Here is a 19,402-nt window from a genome sequence, read left to right as displayed (position 1 = left end):
AATTGTAGGGACTGGTAGCCCGATGTGCCTTTTGTAGGTCTCAATATATGTGCTCCAGTGGATTTTGAGAAATTAACGTTTAAAAAAAGATATATATCTGTAACAGCGGACCTGGCAGCGTCCCAGGACGCGTACTTTTCGCGCAACGGAGCTTTGTGAAGCGAAGCTGATTGGTTCTCCGGCGTCTGTCAACATTCCAAAAAGTCCGTAGCGGCCGCCATCTTGTCTCTCGGTAGGATCGAGAGACAAGAGGAGGTCAAAACAAAGGGGGAAATAACTATAAGGGGGCATAGTAGATCCTCGCTGACCCCCTAGGTTTGATGTGGAGGTTTTAAAAGGGCCCCGCGGGGCAAAAAAAAATAATAATAATAATAATCGAACGGCTGAATGGATTTGCACGAAACTTGGCAAAATATTAGGGACTGGTAGCCCGATGTGCCTTTGCTAGGTCTCAATATATGTGCTCCAGTGGATTTTGAGAAATTAACGTTCAAAAAAAGATATATATCTGTAACAGCGCTCCGCTTCGCGTAACGGAGGTTTGCGAAGCTGATTGGTCATTCTGTCACTGGGCTATAGTTGGGCTACATCTGGCTGATATTTGGGCTACATTTGTTTTTTTGTGTGTCTGGCGGCCATCTTTGGGCTACATTGGGCTACATTGGGCTTCATTGGGCTACATTGGGCTACATTTGGGCTCCAACATATATATAGGCCAATGTAGCCCAATATATATTTTTCAAAGTTAATTTTCGTAAAAACCACTGGAGCATATATCTTGAGACATAGCAAAGGCACATCGGGCTACCAGTCCCTACAATTTTGCCAAGTTTCGTGGAAATCCATTCAGCCGTTCGAGCTAAAAGTGAGTCCAACCGCCCTATGGAAATGAAGGAAATGAATGGGTAATTTGTAATTAGCAAATAGCTAATCGCAAACTAGGAATGGTAAAGAATCGCTATTTATTCCTTAAAGTTCGCTATTTAGGAAATGCAAAAAACTTTGATGATACATATGGCGGTTCATCTCTAACAAGATAAGAAGCATAGGGATACATTTATGATGACTGGCGCATCACCAGGGATGTGTTAGTCATTCTGTGCCGCTGTTCCGTCACCTATGGTGTGCTGCATTTACAATGCGGCGCATCATGGGGCAAAAACAGCACAGATGCGTGATGTATCTGTGCCGTAAAGGTGGCGCATTGCTGGAGTTGTATCGCAAGTGTGATGAAGCTCCAGCAAGGGTCGGGGGTGCCCCTGTCGCAGGGTTTCTGTTCTCACACAGAACTGTGGACAGAGGATTGGAACCTCGGCGAATTAGGGTGTCCCAAAACTCACGTTAGTAATCAAAAACTCCTTAGTAAGCTAGGTACAGTGTCACATTGGATATAACAAACTCTCAATGTTTAGACAATCCAGAATATGAACTTATAGTACCTCAGGATACGTGGAACTCATGAACAGTCGGTCGTTATATATTTCTTAGAAACCAGAACATGGAGTTAAGAAGAACCCATGTGTATTTGAAATGTTTATTTACTAATGCCGTCTTCTCAGGCGTAGTATCTTAGATAATACAAGTACACATATTATCAGTAGCAAAATTACCAGCATAGTTACTAGTACATAAAAAGCGAATGGTGATAGTATGTTAACATGCTGTAAATGAATAAGAGTTAGCAACACTTATAAGCAGCCGCGGGCCGTGGAGGGAGTTACGGTGAGGCAGGGAGGCGGGGAGGGGGAGAAGCAGGGTGGAGAATACAAGTACACATATTATCAGTAGCAAAATTACCAGCATAGTTACTAGTACATAAAAAGCGAATGGTGACAGTATGTTAACATGCTGTAAATGAATAAGAGTTAGCAACACTTATAAGCAGCCGCGGGCCGTGGAGGGAGTTACGGTGGGGCAGGGAGGCGGGGAGGGGGAGGGGCAAGGTAGAGAGGGCTCCACCCTGCTTCTCCCCCTCCCCGCCTCCCTGCCTCACCGTAACTCCCTCCACGGCCCGCGGCTGCTTATATCTCACCCTCCCTAATACACATATTATATTATTTGCTAAGAAGGTCTCTTTGTGTTGGTTTAGGGCGTGCCCATACTTTAGTGTCTTAGATTTGAAGGAATCACATCAGCATACACCAGCTCTCTCTTCATGTGAACCGCATCAACTGTTGTGTATGTGTGTTCGGCAAAGCAATATAAAACCCGCCTCATGCCCAGAATTGGCAGAAGTTGCACTTATGTTATGAGTATGAAGTCGTGGAGATCAGACCTCATAACAATTCTGTATCGTGTTGTTCTTGAAACTTTAGCACTCGCTGTACAGATATAGTTTAACAAGCAAAGCAGATAGTAGAGCAATAACATATTATTCTCATGTAAACCACGATGAACTACTAGGTGGAAAGCTAAAGCAACAACTAAGTGTCGTGTGCAGAAGTTGCAAAAAAGGAAAAATGGCGTTTAAACCGGTAATGAGCCCATGCTAACTTAACACGGTGTAAAGATATCCAGGACCTAGATGACACCTCCCCATGATCCGGAAACGAACTGAATAAGATAATAGAAGTGCCATCTCATGAGAGCAGATTGCAAGTTTATATGTGGACGGTCCGCAAGGTAAAGCATTAAAAACTAGGAAAATTTAATGCTAAAGAAAAATAAAACAGCCAAGTACTTTATCGAGTCTTAAGCCAATAGGCAAGGTAAATAATAAAAACTTGACAAATAAGTCAATGAATTGTCAATGAAATGCTAGTACTCAGCATATCAAACATGAAAAAGGTCTATGACATAACTGTGTATGCAAAATAAGCTGCAACAGCCTCCAATAGGAAGTCACCGTCTTCATCCGAAAACAGTTCAGCCATCCAATTTAAAAGCGGAAAAGAACATACGTGCTCTCCCAGCACCGGATCCTCTATCACCATCAGAGGACAGCTCGGTGGGTTTTCAAGAAAGCTCTGTTCCAAGAAAGACTGTGCTGCCGCCAGTAAATTCCAGGGACCAAGTAGTCCATGCATCAATGCCACAGCCATAATCCTTTCGCCAGGACAAACCAACTTGTGAGTAATGATAGGAGTCATCAGCTGATTAAAGTCGACGTCAGGAGAAACCGGTCCGCAGAGACACAAATCAATGGCCCAATCGAAATCACAGGTCAGGCAGTGAAATACAGGCTGGACACAGGTGAAGTAGGAGAATCGAAAAGATAATCCATATGCCGTGCTTAATATCGCCAACGGCATTGTGCCATAATATTCTAGCATGCGATTGCGGAACAGTGTCAGCATCTGCAGGGTGGGAGGTTGCATAGGAGGGACATCCATATTTAAAAATGTAAAAAAGCACAAGAGCGTCCGCTGGTAATGCAAGTAAAAATGCCAATCCACGAACCAGAGTGGAGAAAATAGAATGAAAGGAAGCAGGGATGACTCCAAAGATTTTCTCAAATGAAGTCACAAGACCACTGGTAACAACTTTAAAAAAGTGCGCCAGGGCCTTTGTGGAGGATGCGTTAAAGATAGTCGGAACCATCTTGCTGAAATTGAAAGGCAAATCTGAATTGAAAAGGGTCTGCACCTCTGTACGGGTGTTCGCTATGTGAAGCACGAAAGTTTCACGGGCCGAACTCAAGGCCACCTCTCTCTGAGACAAAAGAGCTCTTATTCTTGCCATGCCGTTGAAATCTGTCCCAAGGTTGGTATTTGTGGCCAGATTGAAAACTCCCTATGTTCATGTGTGGGAGGAAATAGAACATTTCTGCAGCAAATAACCCGTTCACTTACTGTTACGATAAAAGGAATACTTTTAATTAACTCAGAACAATCTTCATTATTGAGCATCAAATAACTACCATTTTCCAACAACTTGAACGTGGGGATGATAGCAGGAACTGGCGTGCCTTGCAACACGCAAGCCATATTTGGTCGGTGTTTGTTGCATGAACCGTGTAACTGTATGTGCCTACACATTAGTGAATGATCTGGCGTCTCAGTGCATTCCTCTCCATTCAGATAAACTTCTTGATCATCTTTGAAACATCTGTATGTGTATGGAAGCGACCAGACCTCATGAAGAAAAGCACTACCTAAAGGTTCATAACGACCTATTGGTATATATTTCATACAATTTGAAAACTTATATAAAGCAAAAGGCAGCGTTATTAAACCGTGGATAAGGCACGTTGCCAAAAAACCCGCAATCCTCTGCTGATGATGTCACTGAGCATGTCATGAATGATGTAATATGTGACATCATCAGCAGTGGATTACGGGTAATAGTATCTCTAGTTTACTCCCCTATAGCTGTCTTTCTTTTAACATAAGTGTCTGTTTCCTTCCCTTATACTTACTGTTTTTGGTTCGCTTCCGGTTCGCGTACCGGCGAGCGAACTGGGAAGCGAACTAAGAGAAATAGAGGTTGGCACAGTTCCAAATATTGTACCAATTTTTTAATAACGCGGAGGTAGTTCTGAAAAGAACTTTTTTTGTTATTGTTTTTGTTGTTTTATATTTTTTTTATTATTTTTCGGAACATTTTTTTACTTTTTTTGAATTTTTCTGAACAGTTTTATATTTTTTGGGGTTTTTCTTGGAGGGGGCAATGAAAACGATTCATTGTAAAGGGCTCAACAGGAGCAACAAAACAAAAAAAGAAGTATTTATTATTTTGGGCGTTTCATACAAACTTGCATATGATAGTCAATAGCTCTGTTGATCAGAGTGATGCTTCTTTCTCCGTAGGAAATGAATCCATCGCAAAATACGCAGATGTGTTTTACTTCACCAAATTTCATTTGTATATTTGGCACCATCTCCCTGCCCTCTGGTCCCGTTACTTCCGGTACAACAGATCTTCTGGCCATAATAGGGAGATTATCTAGGTCGTTCCGAAACTGTGCAGCACTGTAGTTGTTAGGATGCCACCTAGTCATATGGCGATGCATTGTGTAGTTTCCGAAACTGTATTTTTTCTCGGTTCCTCTGGACAGTCTATCTTGACATATAAGGCAAGTTACGTATCTTGCATTTACTTTTTTCTGACCTTTGGGAATTTTAAAAAATTGCCAAATGAAGTTTTCTTTCCGGTGAGACGTCCTGGGCTGCTCAGGCAAAAACTGCCTCTCTTCGTGCTCGTCGTCCTGTTCCTCTTCTTCCTCTTCTTCTTGAATTATAACTTGAGCAGGTGGTCCACTCTTCCTTGGATGTGGTGGAGGTGGTGGGGAAGCACCAGCTGAAGCTACTAAAGAAGCCATTGCTCAGTGATCACAAAGGGTCTTTCTCTCACAATGATGAAAGTCAGAGTGAGGAAAGAAGGAGGGATTTTCATCATATGGGAAAAACAAGAGTTCTCAACCAATCAAAAGTGTTCATTTTAGATTATATGACCTAGTCTTACATCATTAGGAAACCAAAAGTGAAATGAACCAATGAAAAGTGTTATTACCAAGTCACATGACTTGCTGTGTTTACGTTAAGCGCTTTGCAGGGCCTCCCGGTTTGCTTCCAGAAACCTGCGCTTTGCGACTCGCTTCGCGTACCAGTTCGCTAACGTAGCACGTCATATGACGTATCACGCGACAACGTGAAACGTCATGCGGACGGGAGGCGTCACGATGTTGTTTTCTAACGCGGCACTTGCGGTAAAGAAACGTTTACCGGCTCGCGGTCTATTTCGCGGCATCAAGGTCAGCTAACGGGAAGCTTCCCGATTCGCGAAGCGGGAACGAAGAAAAAAAAATATTTAAAAAAAAAATTATTCATAAACATATAAAATATATTTTTGGATTTAAAGAAGAATACATTTTACAGCTACAGATATTAGCTGTTAAAAAACCAATGAAATTCACAGAAAAAACCATAGGTTATAGACCATATATAGTTAGGAATTAGCATTTACAAAACCTTGAAAATTCACTGAAAAAACCATAGGTTATAGACCATATATAGTTAGGAATTAGCATTTAGAAAACCTTATTTTACTCACACAAAACCATTGAAATTCCATATATAGTTAGTTGCACTAACTATATATCGCGCCCCCGCAATCCACTGCTGATGATGTCACATATTACATCATTCATGACATGGTCAGTGACATCACTGATGACATCACTGATGACATCTCAAATGACATCACTGATGACATCATCTAGTGTCTGTGTGTTTTTGTAAAGTTTAAATACGTTTTACATATTGAAGAATGAGTGGATGTATGGAAGACTGAGTGTGTGTGTGGCTGGCTGGGAGGTGTGTGACTCTGTGCATATCAATGTGTACTTGTATCAGTGATTGTATAAGAGAGTAAGTATGTGTTAGTATATGTGTGAAAAGTATGGTGTTCTGTGTTTAACTATAGATGAGGAAATCGAAGTGTGATTGATTCTTCACAGGACTGACTAGGTGTATGAGTGCATATGATAGTGTTCTAATAATAACTGACTGTATGTATGAGTAATTGTATGGGTGAATGAGTGAATGTGTGTGTAGACGTACGAATCAGTGAGTGCGTATGTAGTAACTGGTATTGGTGTGTCATGATGTCATCAGTGATGTCATTTGAGATGTCATCAGTGATGTCATTTCAGATGTCATTAGTGATGTCATCAGTGATGTCACTGAAGTATGGTGTTCTGTGTTTAACTGTATAGATGAAGAAATGGAAGTGTGATTGATTCTTTACAGGACTGACTTGGTGTGTGAGTAACTCCATGGATGAGTGGCAGTGTGTGACTGTCTGCATAGGTGTATGAGTGCATATGATAGTGTTGTAATAATGAGTGACTGTATGTATGAGTGATTGTATGGGTGAATGAGTGAATGTGTGTGTAGACGTAGGAATCAGTGAGTGCGTATGTAGTAACTGGTATTGGTGTGTCATGATGTCATCAGTGATGTCATTTGAGATGTCATCAGTGATGTCATCAGTGATGTCATTTGAGATGTCATCAGTGATGTCATCAGTGATGTCACTGACCATGTCATGAATGATGTAATATGTGACATCATCAGCAGTGGATTGCGGGTGCGCGATATATAGTTAGTGCAACTAACTATATATGGAATTTCAATGGTTTTGTGTGAGTAAAATAAGGTTTTCTAAATGCTAATTCCTAACTATATATGGTCTATAACCTATGGTTTTTTCAGTGAATTTTCAAGGTTTTGTAAATGCTAATTCCTAACTATATATGGTCTATAACCTATGGTTTTTTCTGTGAATATATATATATATCACCACACACCTCCCTCAACAAGAAGAAGCGGAAGCCCGTAGGGGAACAGGTAGGAAAGCCTTTATTTGCCAAAACTGCTCCAGTGGCGGCAAATGCATTTCGGCTTGCGCCTTCGTCAGTGCCCAACACCGGAATGGTATACTTGGTGAGTTCTTCCCTGTTACCATTAGAGTAGCTAACGTGAGTCCGCTCCTCCCCCGTGCAATGCAGCTCACCTGTTGCAGTACGTTCGTGATCCTTCGAACTGCAACTCCCAGGAAGCCTTATGGTACAAGCGACTCGGGTCGGTGAAACACTGTGGGGAGAACAAATGTTATTGTATGCTGGTAATTTGCGGACCACAAAGTGCAAATTGGGAATACACACAAAGCTGTCCTGCGCTTCCAAAGTCTCTCCTCGAGTCCCCTAATACTGCCACAGCCAACAGTGCAGGAAATCCAAATTGCAGGGGCGGAGTGCCCAGAGAGGTACAATACCTCAACTGCTCAGGTCTTCCAACAAGCGGGGCGGGTCCCGGACAGAATCCATCACTGAATCCACCATGAGTGCCGCGAAGCAAGCCAGTTACTGTCCGGTCCCAAACGTGGCAGGGGCTTCCAAATTGCGCCTCTGGCTGGCGCAGAAAATGTCACCACACACCTCCCTCAACAAGAAGAAGCGGAAGCCCGTAGGGGAACTGGCTTGCTTCATATATATATATATATACCGTTCCACAAATGCTCAAAGCTTTAGGAAGCACTCTCCATCTGCTTACAACAGAAACATCAGGCTGCAACACAGTCCCTCCTCTGCACAAGATCAATTGCTTTGCCGTACGCGTTTCAGACATTCATTTCGTCCTTGTTCACAGGCTGAGTGGCAAAAAAATGGTAGAGATTTAGGATGACATCACCAGTTCCTTTAATTACCCACAGTTGCGGGGTCACATGATCAAACATAAGCATTCTGTGATCCATAGTCTCAATAACACCAGAGTTCATCATAAAAGCTCACTTTGCCATCTCAAAATTAATACAGTTCAATACAGCCATTAGTGGGCTTCTCGTACATGGCAGACTCCGTTGCATAACAATAAACGCCCCACAGATAGACCGATATGAGGCTCCTTCCATGAAGAGCCCACCGGGCCGCTTTTGCTCAATGCGGTGGTGCATTCCCCCCGGCAGAGCTGCCGAGTAATTTATACCGTTCCACAAGTGCTCAAAGCTTTAGGAAGCACTCTCCATCTGCTTACAACAGTAACATCAGGCTGCAACACAGTCCCTCCTCTGCACAAGATCAATGGCTTTGCCTTACGCGTTTCAGACATTCATTTCGTCCTTGTTCACAGGCTGAGTGGCAAAAAATAAATGGTAGAGATTTAGGATGATATCACCAGTTCCTTTAATTACCCACCGTTGCGGGGTCACATGATCAAACAAAAGCATTCTGGGATCCATAGTCTCAATAACACCAGAGTTCATCATAAATATATATATATATATATATATATATATATATGTATTCTAAAAAATTAAAGAAGAGTATTTGCTGACAAAATAGCTCTGTTCGTTGAAACTAATGTTGGTATTTTTTTAAAATATTGGAGTATTTTTTTTTAAAGGAGAATCTCAGATTTTGGTGCATTTCAAAACTGTTTGAAACTGATGTTTTAGTGTCAATTCAAGCTAATATGGAACACCAAAGCTGAGACTCTGGCATAAAGCACTTCATAAAAGAAAACACTTTCATGCAACTATCACAAATATTTTGAGGAATTTCATGATCTTTGTTAATAGCTTTCAGAACGTTCTCACTCTAATCGAAGGTATCTATATAAATCTTGTCCTATAAGAAAATAATCTCCTCATAGGTATGTCTTTGTCTGAACCTGCAAGATCTCTGTTACATGCATTAGAGCACTTCTGGCCATGGCTGTAAAACCAGACTCACCAGACAGTTCTGCTGACTAATGCTTGAGCTTGTCAGATATGTGAAACTATTAATTTATGGAAAAAAACGTGTGTGGGAGGGTCTAGGGGATAGTATTTATAGACCAACTTTACTCAATATCCCCAATACAGAACTTGCAAAATAACAGGAGACTATTAATTTACCCAGCATGCCCCTTTCAAGTTGAGTCTCATTGAAATTATATGACTGACAGTCTTTTTCAAGAGCACATGATGGAAAAGTGGGAGTTAGATGTGAAGGGACACTCTCTAATATTATTTCAAGGATGATAAGAGGCGATACCAAATTGCATCCTTACATTATATCTCCGCCCGTAAGACAAATGGCTTTTTAAACAATTTCTTTGGACATCTGTGCTACAAGATGTACTTTTCCCAAACCGGTAATGGTAATGCAAACCAAAATCACTCTGTTGAACTTCCATTTTGAAGGGCATCAACCACTGGGAGCTTGGAAATGACAGTAATGCTGGGTGGGAGCGTGAGAGAAATAATGTGCAGGTGCATGGACTGCATTAATGTAAAACACAAGACATGCTGGAAGGAGTCTCGATAAGACATGGGACAGAATTTGTTAAACTGTCAGGTGTGACTGGTTTGATCTAGTTTTATTGGTTCAGAGGCAAGTCAAAAATAGTTCTTCCTATCCAAAAAGTCCTGTTCATACTGAGAAGTATAGGTTCTATCCCATCAGGGTCAGTTGGACTGGAAAGCAATATGAGCCCTGGAAAAAGTTCATCCAGACCCACATTGAAAGACGCAGTTAATAGACTGGGGTTGTGGGGGCTTCAATGGGTGGGTCATAGCAGCCCTTCTAAGTTCTGAAAGCAGCTCTGTTGCCCACAGACCACTGAGAACATGTCAAAGTGTCTACCTAGAAGGTACCTGAAAGTATGCAGAGACATACGGATAATCACCCGTTTTGATTAAAGAAGTGCAGGTACTCAGGGACTATCAGCCTGATTCATGTACATGCCGTTTTGCGTGTCCCTAATAGCGAATCATAGCGATTCGCTATTGAGGACACGCAAAACGGCATTCATGTAGGAATTGCTACTTAAATAGCGATTCCTACATGTTCTTTATTTGCGAGTAGCAATTTGCTACTCGCAAATACTCCCCATTCATTCCTATGGGCCAAGAGGCCCATAGGAATGAATGGGGATTTGCGAGTAGCAATTTGCTACTCGCAACTAAGATAGCGATTTTAAGGGTGCCAGGGGTGTCCAAAAGACGCCCTGTAGCACCCCTAAAATGCACTTTTGGACAGGTGTTGCGCACACACATGTCCAAAGGACATGTGTGTGTGCTACATGCAACTTTGAAAAATGCTTTTAAAAGCATTTTTCTGAGTTTTTGCTATTTACCGACAGGTCTGACCTGTCGGTAAATAGCGGCCCCAAAAGTCCAAAATCGCTATTTTGTTTTGTGTCATGAATAGCATTTGAGGAATCTCTATTAGAGATTCCTTAAATGCCATTCCACGCAAATATGCGAATTCTTACATAGCGATTTTTGCATTTGGTATCATGAATACCAAATGCAAAAATCGCACTCGCAAAGGGCCAGATTCTCAGAATCTGGCCCTTTGCGAGTGCAATTTACCTACATGAATCAGGCTGTTAGTTACAAGCCCCTAGCACCGCAGATTCTTCACTTTTAACATGGTAAAAAGTGACACGCCGGCGACGAAGGGGGATTGTAAATAAGCCCCATAGAACCTAAGAGCACCTGCCTATTTATTTACACCAAGGTCATCCATAGATATTTCATACTGCCCAGTTTGTCTTTGATGGTCATATATATATATATATATATGCATTTAGGAGAAAGAAATGGTAACATTAGTGGGTATATTTACAAGCCCCTATGGTCACTACAACGTCACTTAACGTGGCTTAACGTTACCTTGTAAATAAGGCCCCCTTTAATGCTATACTTATCCTGAAAGGGTAGGGCAATGGGTGTTGTGGTGGGCGTTCCACTACAACACCCATTGATTTTGACCCTGCCCCCTATTTACAAGGTTGACGTAAACAGATGCAGCGCCAAAATGAAGACCAGGGAAAATCCTCGTTCTTGTTGTTTCTTTATTGTGCTGCATTGTGCAGCACACATGGAAATAGCAAAACTCCATTGATTGTTTATGTGTAGGAAGGTCTCCCTTCCTGCAATAAACAATAACAAAAAATTACGTTTTGCAACTTCAATGTGTGCTGCATTAAACAGCACACATAAAAGTTACAAAACACCATTTAAAGATTGTTTATGTACAGAAAGGGAGAGCTTCCTGCACATAAACAATCTTCCCCTCAACGCAGACACCCTTGCACTGTGGTGCAAGGGTGCCTATGTTGGCTATAGGCAGCTATATTTAGCACCAGCACAGGGGGAAACACAGGGCTTCATCATATTGTTGTAAATATGGTGCAGCCCTGCAATTCTGAAGTGGCAGACCATGGTGTTAAGCCAAGAAGGCAAACGCAGCACTCTGCCACTCCATTTTAAGTGTGCCCCTCAAGGGGGGTGAGCCACTAAAAGCTTGTCCCAGGCTCAAGCCAAATGCCTTGTTCTGGCTCAGGTAGAAGTCTTCTTGGACAAGCGAGATAAAAAAGCTGGTCTTTCATGTGGCTTCTGCCTGCCACCCACACTGTACTCCCATACATCAAGATATATAGATAAAACATTAATCTATGTTGGAAAACTGGAGAAAGTGATACCCATATAGTACCTGAAATGCTCAATGTGAAGTGTCCTGGCCAGGGCTGGTGTCCCACGGGCAATAATCCCGTCTTCCCCGCTTGAGCAAATTGTGTGAATTTAGGCAAATGTTTAATTTCACAAAGACTCCTTTTTCTTCATTATCACTCATAAGAACAATCTGAAATGCGCCTACGAAAAACTGTCTGGTGTTTCATTTAATGCACAACAATGCTGCTCCATCTAATCTAGGCACTGTATGAAGGCTCATGACAACTGACCTGCCTCTTAGTTCACGAAGGGCACTGTCGTGTTGCTGGGGCAGGAGCGGGAATGTTTCTAAGTTCATGTTTACAATCACTTTTAATAAATACCTCTCAATATAGTGACAACTTCTGATGTACTAATATGAAACACTTCTGCATGTCAAAGAAATACATTTTTGTGAATTTTGAATAGACCTTGGGTCATATTTACAAGGGGATTGAGCCACCGAAACATCATTTTTTTATGTTCCGGTGGCAAAATGCCCTGCACCATATCTACAAAGTGGCGTTAAGCCACTTTTTGTGGCTTAACAATGCTTTATAAATATGGTACCCTTTCCGGCAGGTAGGGGCGTGCAATGGGTGTTGCTGTGGGCGTTCCACTGCAGCACCCATTGCTTTTTGACATTGCCCCAGATTTACAAGGAAGTGTAAATCTGAGGCAGCACAAACAACTAACGCCATACAAGAGCAGGAGTTAGAATGGCGCAATGAGGAGAAATGCTTTTATTTCTCCTCGGTTTTGCCTTTTTATGTGTGCTGCATTGGGCAGCACACATAGAAAGAGCAAAATGCCATGAATGATTGTTTATGTGCAGGAAGGTGTCTCTTACTGCACATAAACAATCATTAAATAATGGTGATTTGCTACTTGATTGTTTATGTGCAGGAAGGGACACTTTCCTTCATGTAAACAATCATTTTCTGCCATGCAGTCACCCTTGCACTATGGCGCAAGAGTGTCTGCACTGGCACTTTGGTGCTATTTTAGCGCCTGCACAAGGGAAAACACAGGGGTGCGCCATATTGTTGCATATACAGATTTTCTCTGTGTTTTGGGAAATGCTGAAGTGTGGCGCTGCAAAATTTACCACTGCTTCGAGCTCCCGTAATTTCCTTGTAAATATGCCCCTTATATGCATGATTTACATGGCAAATATTTTCATGTCTCATGGGCTATTAGAGCCAGGCCAGATGCGAGGCTCAGCATTGCCTGTGATTTTGTTAGCTCGCCCTCCTTTATGTAACTTACATAATCGGGGCACGAGTCAGGGGACCACACGGGTGGACTGCGTCCCCCCACTTATTTCACAGGGTGGACGCCATCCCCCCTGCTCAAATGCTGAACCATCTAAGATGGCGAGTATTTGCCAGCACGGTGGCACATAACTTTCTAAGATACTTACCCGTCCATCTCCCAACTACAGGGCTGGCTGTCAATCTTATGTAGCACACGAATGTGCTACCTATCAAAGTTCTGCTTTGCCCTCTGCAGTGTCCATGAGTGGGAGGCCGGGACTGGTCGGGGATAATTTGCTATTGGCAGGCCAGGTGAGCAACGTCCCTTGAGCTCAAAGGGCTTCAGCCCCCCCGTCGTGTGTGTCAGCCCGGGCAGAGACAGCTTACCGGGCACAAACACACAACCGCACCTGAGTACTTCCCAGGTCTTTAAAAGACCATTTGCTTGTGAATGAGGCTATGTTGTTTTTCAGCCCTTCTTAGAGCCCCTGCATCTCCACTCTGCATACTGCTGGAAGAGTCAGCCCCCCCGAAATTTTTAGCATCCCCGCCACCCCAAAATTTGGCTCTAGTTCAGCCTCTGTGGCAGGCCTACTGGCGATGAGGGCGCATGGACACATGCACGGAGGCCACTGGAATGTCAACAGAGAGCTCTCCCTGGTGGCAAATGTTACACCCCTTAGCAAAACACAGTGTAACAACAGCTAGCATAACACAACACATGGCACAACATGCAAAGAGAAGCAAACTGAACTCGGGGTGGAGGATGTGAAGGTTGGTGACTGAAAGTGGCAAGCCAGGTGCGTGTCAAAATATCTGAAGAAGTCCCGGGAGTGTTGTCTGCGAAACATACATTTCTGAATAAAGCCATTTATGACATGAAAAGCGGAACTGGAATGTTATGATGATATTCAATGTGTGCACTCCTGGCGTATTAAATTCGGAGCACAAGCATGCATGAAGGTGAGGTTATGAAAGCATAGCACACTGAGTAAGTGGCATGGCATTCATAAAGAGGCCAGGCATACCAAGTAGTTACCCCTAAACCCCATGATCCTCTATAGTTGTCTTAAAATTATTAGTGACAATAAAAGTGAGGTATAGGGGAAATACAGATGTATCAGGAAAGAAAACCACGAACAAATTCAGCACACATCAGAGGGCACCGAAAAGGAACAGAATTTTAAGACATGGTCCGCGGTGGTGTCCAGCTGCAGCAATTTCCCGCAGATTGTGTGTTCCTCAGTTTTCCCTCACACTGTTATCCCTGTGCCACTCCAGTTGTTGAAAATTACATTGCACTCTGATCAGCTGCTTCCAGTGGCTCCAATGTGTGTGTTCAGTCACCATGTATTCACTCCTTGTTTTGGGTACCTTGTGACATGTCTCTATCGTTATCATTTTGTTTACATTTGGGAAGCATCGGGTGTACCTCTTTTGGCCAGCTTGATCCTCTATTAATGTTGTCTTAGGTTGCTTTGATTTGCTTGTTTGTGTTATCTCTGTCATTCTCCTGGAATCTGCTCCTGTGTTTGCCCATAGTGTGTAGTTGCTTTACTTCGGATTATTGTTATACACATGCCAAACTTCCCTAAACTTTTTCGCGTCTTTGTCATGTGTTAGTTCCACGATTTGTAAGTCGCCCGATGCTTCCTTGCGCAAAACTAAGAAACCCCCAACAAGATGGGCTGCTGGTTTTGCCAATGCTGTTTCGGGGATTTAGGTGGTTAGAGGAGGGAGTCACATGAGGGAGAGACCAACACGGAGCAGGGAAGGTGATTTCCAGGTTTTGGGGGACCACAAAAGGAAGAGAGTGGCAAGGAGTGCTGGGCAGTGGGTGTTTTCAGGGTAGAGAAGCACACAGATGGGGAGAGAGTAACACAAAGCATGGAGGGAGTTTGCAAGGGGAAGTACACGAGGAAGAGAGCAACACAGAGCAGACAGAGCATCTTCCTGGGGAGAAGCACAGAACGAATAGGGAGGAACAGAGATCATGGGGCAAGGGAGGTTTGAAGGGGAAAGAGGGCACACGAGAGGGAGAGAAATACAGCAAAAGAGCAGGGGAGAACTGAGCAAGACAGGGATTTGCAAGGGAAAGCACATAGGAGAGAGAGCAACACAGAGTGCAGAAGAGGTGTTCAGAAGGTGAAGAAAGCCCATGACGGAGAAAGCAAATCTGAAGAGTAAGATGTGTGGTCAGTACTTGTGTCTGGACTTGCCAATCTTGTTCAACCCTCCCATGAAGCATAGGTACTTCACCATCGCTTTTAATTGGCTGACTTTTAGAAAGTTCTATTTTCGTTGCTTGAAGAATAGGCTAATCAGTATTTGCTCTCCAATTTCTCACAACTATAGATTACATTTGAATGTGTGAACCTGGTATGAAAAGCAACTTTTTATTTCAGGTGATTTGCAGCAGTTTCAAAATATTGTGGAGGTTCTCGTCACTGAATAGGGTGCTATGACTGCTATCTATTACTTTGCATTTTTTAGCTTGGTTTTCACTAAGTGGAAAGTGTCACTCTAAGTGTCACACATACACACTGAAACCATGGAAATGTTACAGATAAAAAGGGCTCCCAGTTTACGTTATTTTTTTTTTAACATTTCCGTCTGTATTTATCCATATTTATATTTTAGCCATTTTATCTGTATTTAACCATATTTATTTTGTACTTTGCATATAAACGAAGTCGTCAAACTGTACAGTTCCATATTTATTTAACTGATAGACGCGCACTCATACTTTGCTATCTGTTGAGTTTTAGCTATTTAAGCTGGCAAATATTACATGACAATGCATCCACTTTAAATACTATCATTATACCATAAATGTATGTTGACATATGCCATTATTTAAAGAAATGTCATCCTGTTTTTTAATTTCCATGCTGTCCAGCTGCTGGCCTATAATTCATGAAAGACAGCACGAAGAGTCACTTTAAAGCAGGACAATTTTCTGTATTTGTCCACTTTTAAAAATAAATGCAGACAGAAAACACATTGTTTTCTTTCTGTATTTATCTGTAAAAAATCTGTGAAAACGTGGAGCATTACACATAAGCATCCTGAAAACTTGGCATTCCATGTTTTAGTATGCCTCGCTTACAGCACTTAATGGCTTGGCTAATGTGGTTGTACGCCAAACTTCATCCACATTTGGGCTGTTAATTCCTCCATACAAGGACATTAAGTCACAGGCTTAAGTACTGAGCAGCTTCAATTGTTAAATTTTGCAATACCTGCAAATGATAGATCTGCTGCACATGTAATGTCACTTCCTGTTGTGATGTCACGTCCTGTTATGATGTCACTTCCTGTTGTGATGTCATGTCTGACCGTGCTGTCACTTCCAGCCGTGATGCTACTTCCTGTGACACCACCTAACTTGGAGAGTCCCCCTACTTCTTTTTCTAGGACTTGTGCCCTGTACATAATGTGTAATGGTTGCCAAGCTTTGGTGCAGCGTACCATGCTTTTTCGTCACCAAATCTAATTGTAATCATTTTCATGACCCCGAAAAAATGGTTGGCATATGCAGGATACAAACCCATGACAACAAAGTCAAACAGATTTGTCCACTAAATGCATCTGTGCACTGCTCCTTCAAGCTCATCGATTATGAAATCATTAGCCCTAAATATTTGCAAACTCAAAGATATGAAGAAAAGCCATATATACGGCCTACCATGGTTGCGTTTCCACTAGGCCTTTGTGATCCCTCCTTCTACCGCCCAATGACTTTGATCAATTCTAATGTGAAAGCCCTTTGTAAAATGCTAGCAAACCACCTACAGGAGATGATCTGTGTTTTGGTCCATGAAGCATTCAGTGTGAGGAGATTGACACATATCCTCCACAAAACCATGACAGTAGCCAGAGATTTGGTGCTCATGTTGATTGACATGGAAAAGGCTTTCAACACAGTCAAATGAAGCTATCTTATAATGGTGCTGCAACAAATGGGATTTGGACCCGCCTTTAGGGCATTAGTACAATTACTATATGCACCCAATGTCCAGGATCAGGGTGGTAGGGGAAATCTCAGAGGCGTGGAGAGTGGAGCAGGGCAGAAGGCAGGACTGTCCCCTCTTGCCACTTCTTTTCACCCTAGCACTTCAGCCAATGACAATTCTTCTGTGACAGGAACTAGAAACTTGGGGCACACGGGTCGGGGAGTCAACCCCTATTGTTTCCCTATATGCAGACGATGCCCTGATATACCTCCACTCCCCAGCAGAGGCGGTGACTATTGCTGCACTATTTTGAGGAGTTTGGCAAGGTGTCTGGACTGCATGTTAACGTTAGGAAATCCCTCTTTTTTCCATTGAAGAGATTGCCCTTGTCGCAGTGCGACCAGCTATCTGAGTAGGGCATCAAATTGTAACGTGAAAGATTCTGGTACCTGGGGGTCATGAAGACAGCTATTGACCACCATCGGTAATCTGGATAGGGTAGTTAGGGGTCTGGCCAGGTCGGTAGACTTCTGGAATACGTTGCCTCTGCCAATTATGAGAAGGGTTTCTATTGCAAAAATTGGCTTTCTCCTGTGCTACCTGTATCTGGTTCAGGACGCGCTATCGCCTCCCGGAACCCTTCTTCTGGTGGCTGAATAGTCTGCTCACCTCATTGGTGTGGGTGGGAAGGGGTGTAGGGTGGCCCTCTCCAAACTAAAGAGAGACATGAAGGAGGGTGGCATGGCCCTCCAGGATATACAACGTTACTATTTTGCAGCACATCTGCAGCATGCCGCTCGATGGCTGACGGACACAGATAATTGGGAGAAGAGTTTCCTACATGGGATGATAGGAGACAATGCACTCCCATGATTACTGATGAGAGGAGGTCGCACAGATACCTCAATTCCTTATTTGGCAAAACATACTGCACAAATATGGGAGAAGGTGACCAGGGGACCAAGAGGTGGACTCGGACCCGGAGAACCTGGGGACGGATTGATACAGGGTACTATTGTGTACTAAACATGCTATAACCAAGTGACAGTCTGAGCTATGTGCACTTAAATTATGATTACTGACTTGGTGTATGTAATGTTGTTCACCTCAGATACGCCCTATATACTCCCTATTTGACTTTTTAGTGAGATATGGGACAGTTGCCTGTACTTGTTGCCTTGCACTGTACTCTGTGTTTGTAATTCAGCACAAAAAGACAAAAAAGTTTCTTTTTAAAATCTATACCACTAACAGATTTGTATTTTGAGTAACAGTGTCATTTACATAATTTCCCCAAAATTTCACATAATTAGGCAAAAGTATCTTACACAGGTTTTGCACACTCCCAGCTTTTGCTCTGACAGCAGTGCCTTCCCCTACACGCATCAGGCTTCAATGCATATTCTGGCACTTCCATGCCACTGGCGTGCTTGGGACGCACAGGAGCAAGTGTACACAAGCTGAGAAGCAAGCTCGCAAACCCGGAAGCAATCGACACGCTGGCCGGTCCCTATCTTTAATTGCCAAGCTCGAGGAGGCTCCAGCAAGGCATGGTTGTAATTGCTAACGCCGTCTGCAGCTAACTGAAGCTCTTAGCCGCGCAATTAATATTAACCAACGTTGAAAGGGGGCAGGGTGGAGCGGGGCCATCACATGCTAATTCAAACTCTTCTCTGAGAGCCAACTAGCTCCCGGGGATAGCCATCAGCAGCGGGAGGCCTCCATTTGGCACTAAAACTGTTCCCACTAACGAATGAGTTGCCATCATATGGCAAACTGTGAAACAATACAATCAAAGGCGCTAGATGAAAGGGGTGAGAGAGGTGCTGCAGCACCCCCGAAAATAACATTGCTGGGGTTCAGAAGGTGGATGAGCAATAAAGAGGCCTTTAATTTTTATCTTAGTTTTGCTGGATTCAAAGACAGAGGTCATATGTCAGGCAATCCCTTCTACCAAATTGCTCTATATTTTTTTCAATATGAATATTGGTTTCTAATTTTCTGTATGTTCTACGACTGCAAAGTGAGAAGATTTTGTAGAGTAAACTTTGTGATAATCTTGCGGGGCACAAGGAATGTGAAAAGGAAAGGTTGGAAGGTGTCCCATTATTTTCTAACATAACAATATTTTAATACTTGAAATTGACCAGTGCAAATATTTCACAAAATACCAGCATGAAGGAAAGCACAAGTGAGGCACATTGTTTTTTCCATAATTCGAAAGTGTGGTTGGAAACAAAGATTTTGGTAGGATCAAACAAATTAAGA

This window comes from Lissotriton helveticus, chromosome 11 (genome assembly GCF_964261635.1).
Source record: "Lissotriton helveticus chromosome 11, aLisHel1.1, whole genome shotgun sequence".
Taxonomy (NCBI): Eukaryota; Metazoa; Chordata; class Amphibia; order Caudata; family Salamandridae; genus Lissotriton; species Lissotriton helveticus.
Note: the sequence above shows the minus strand (reverse complement) of the source record.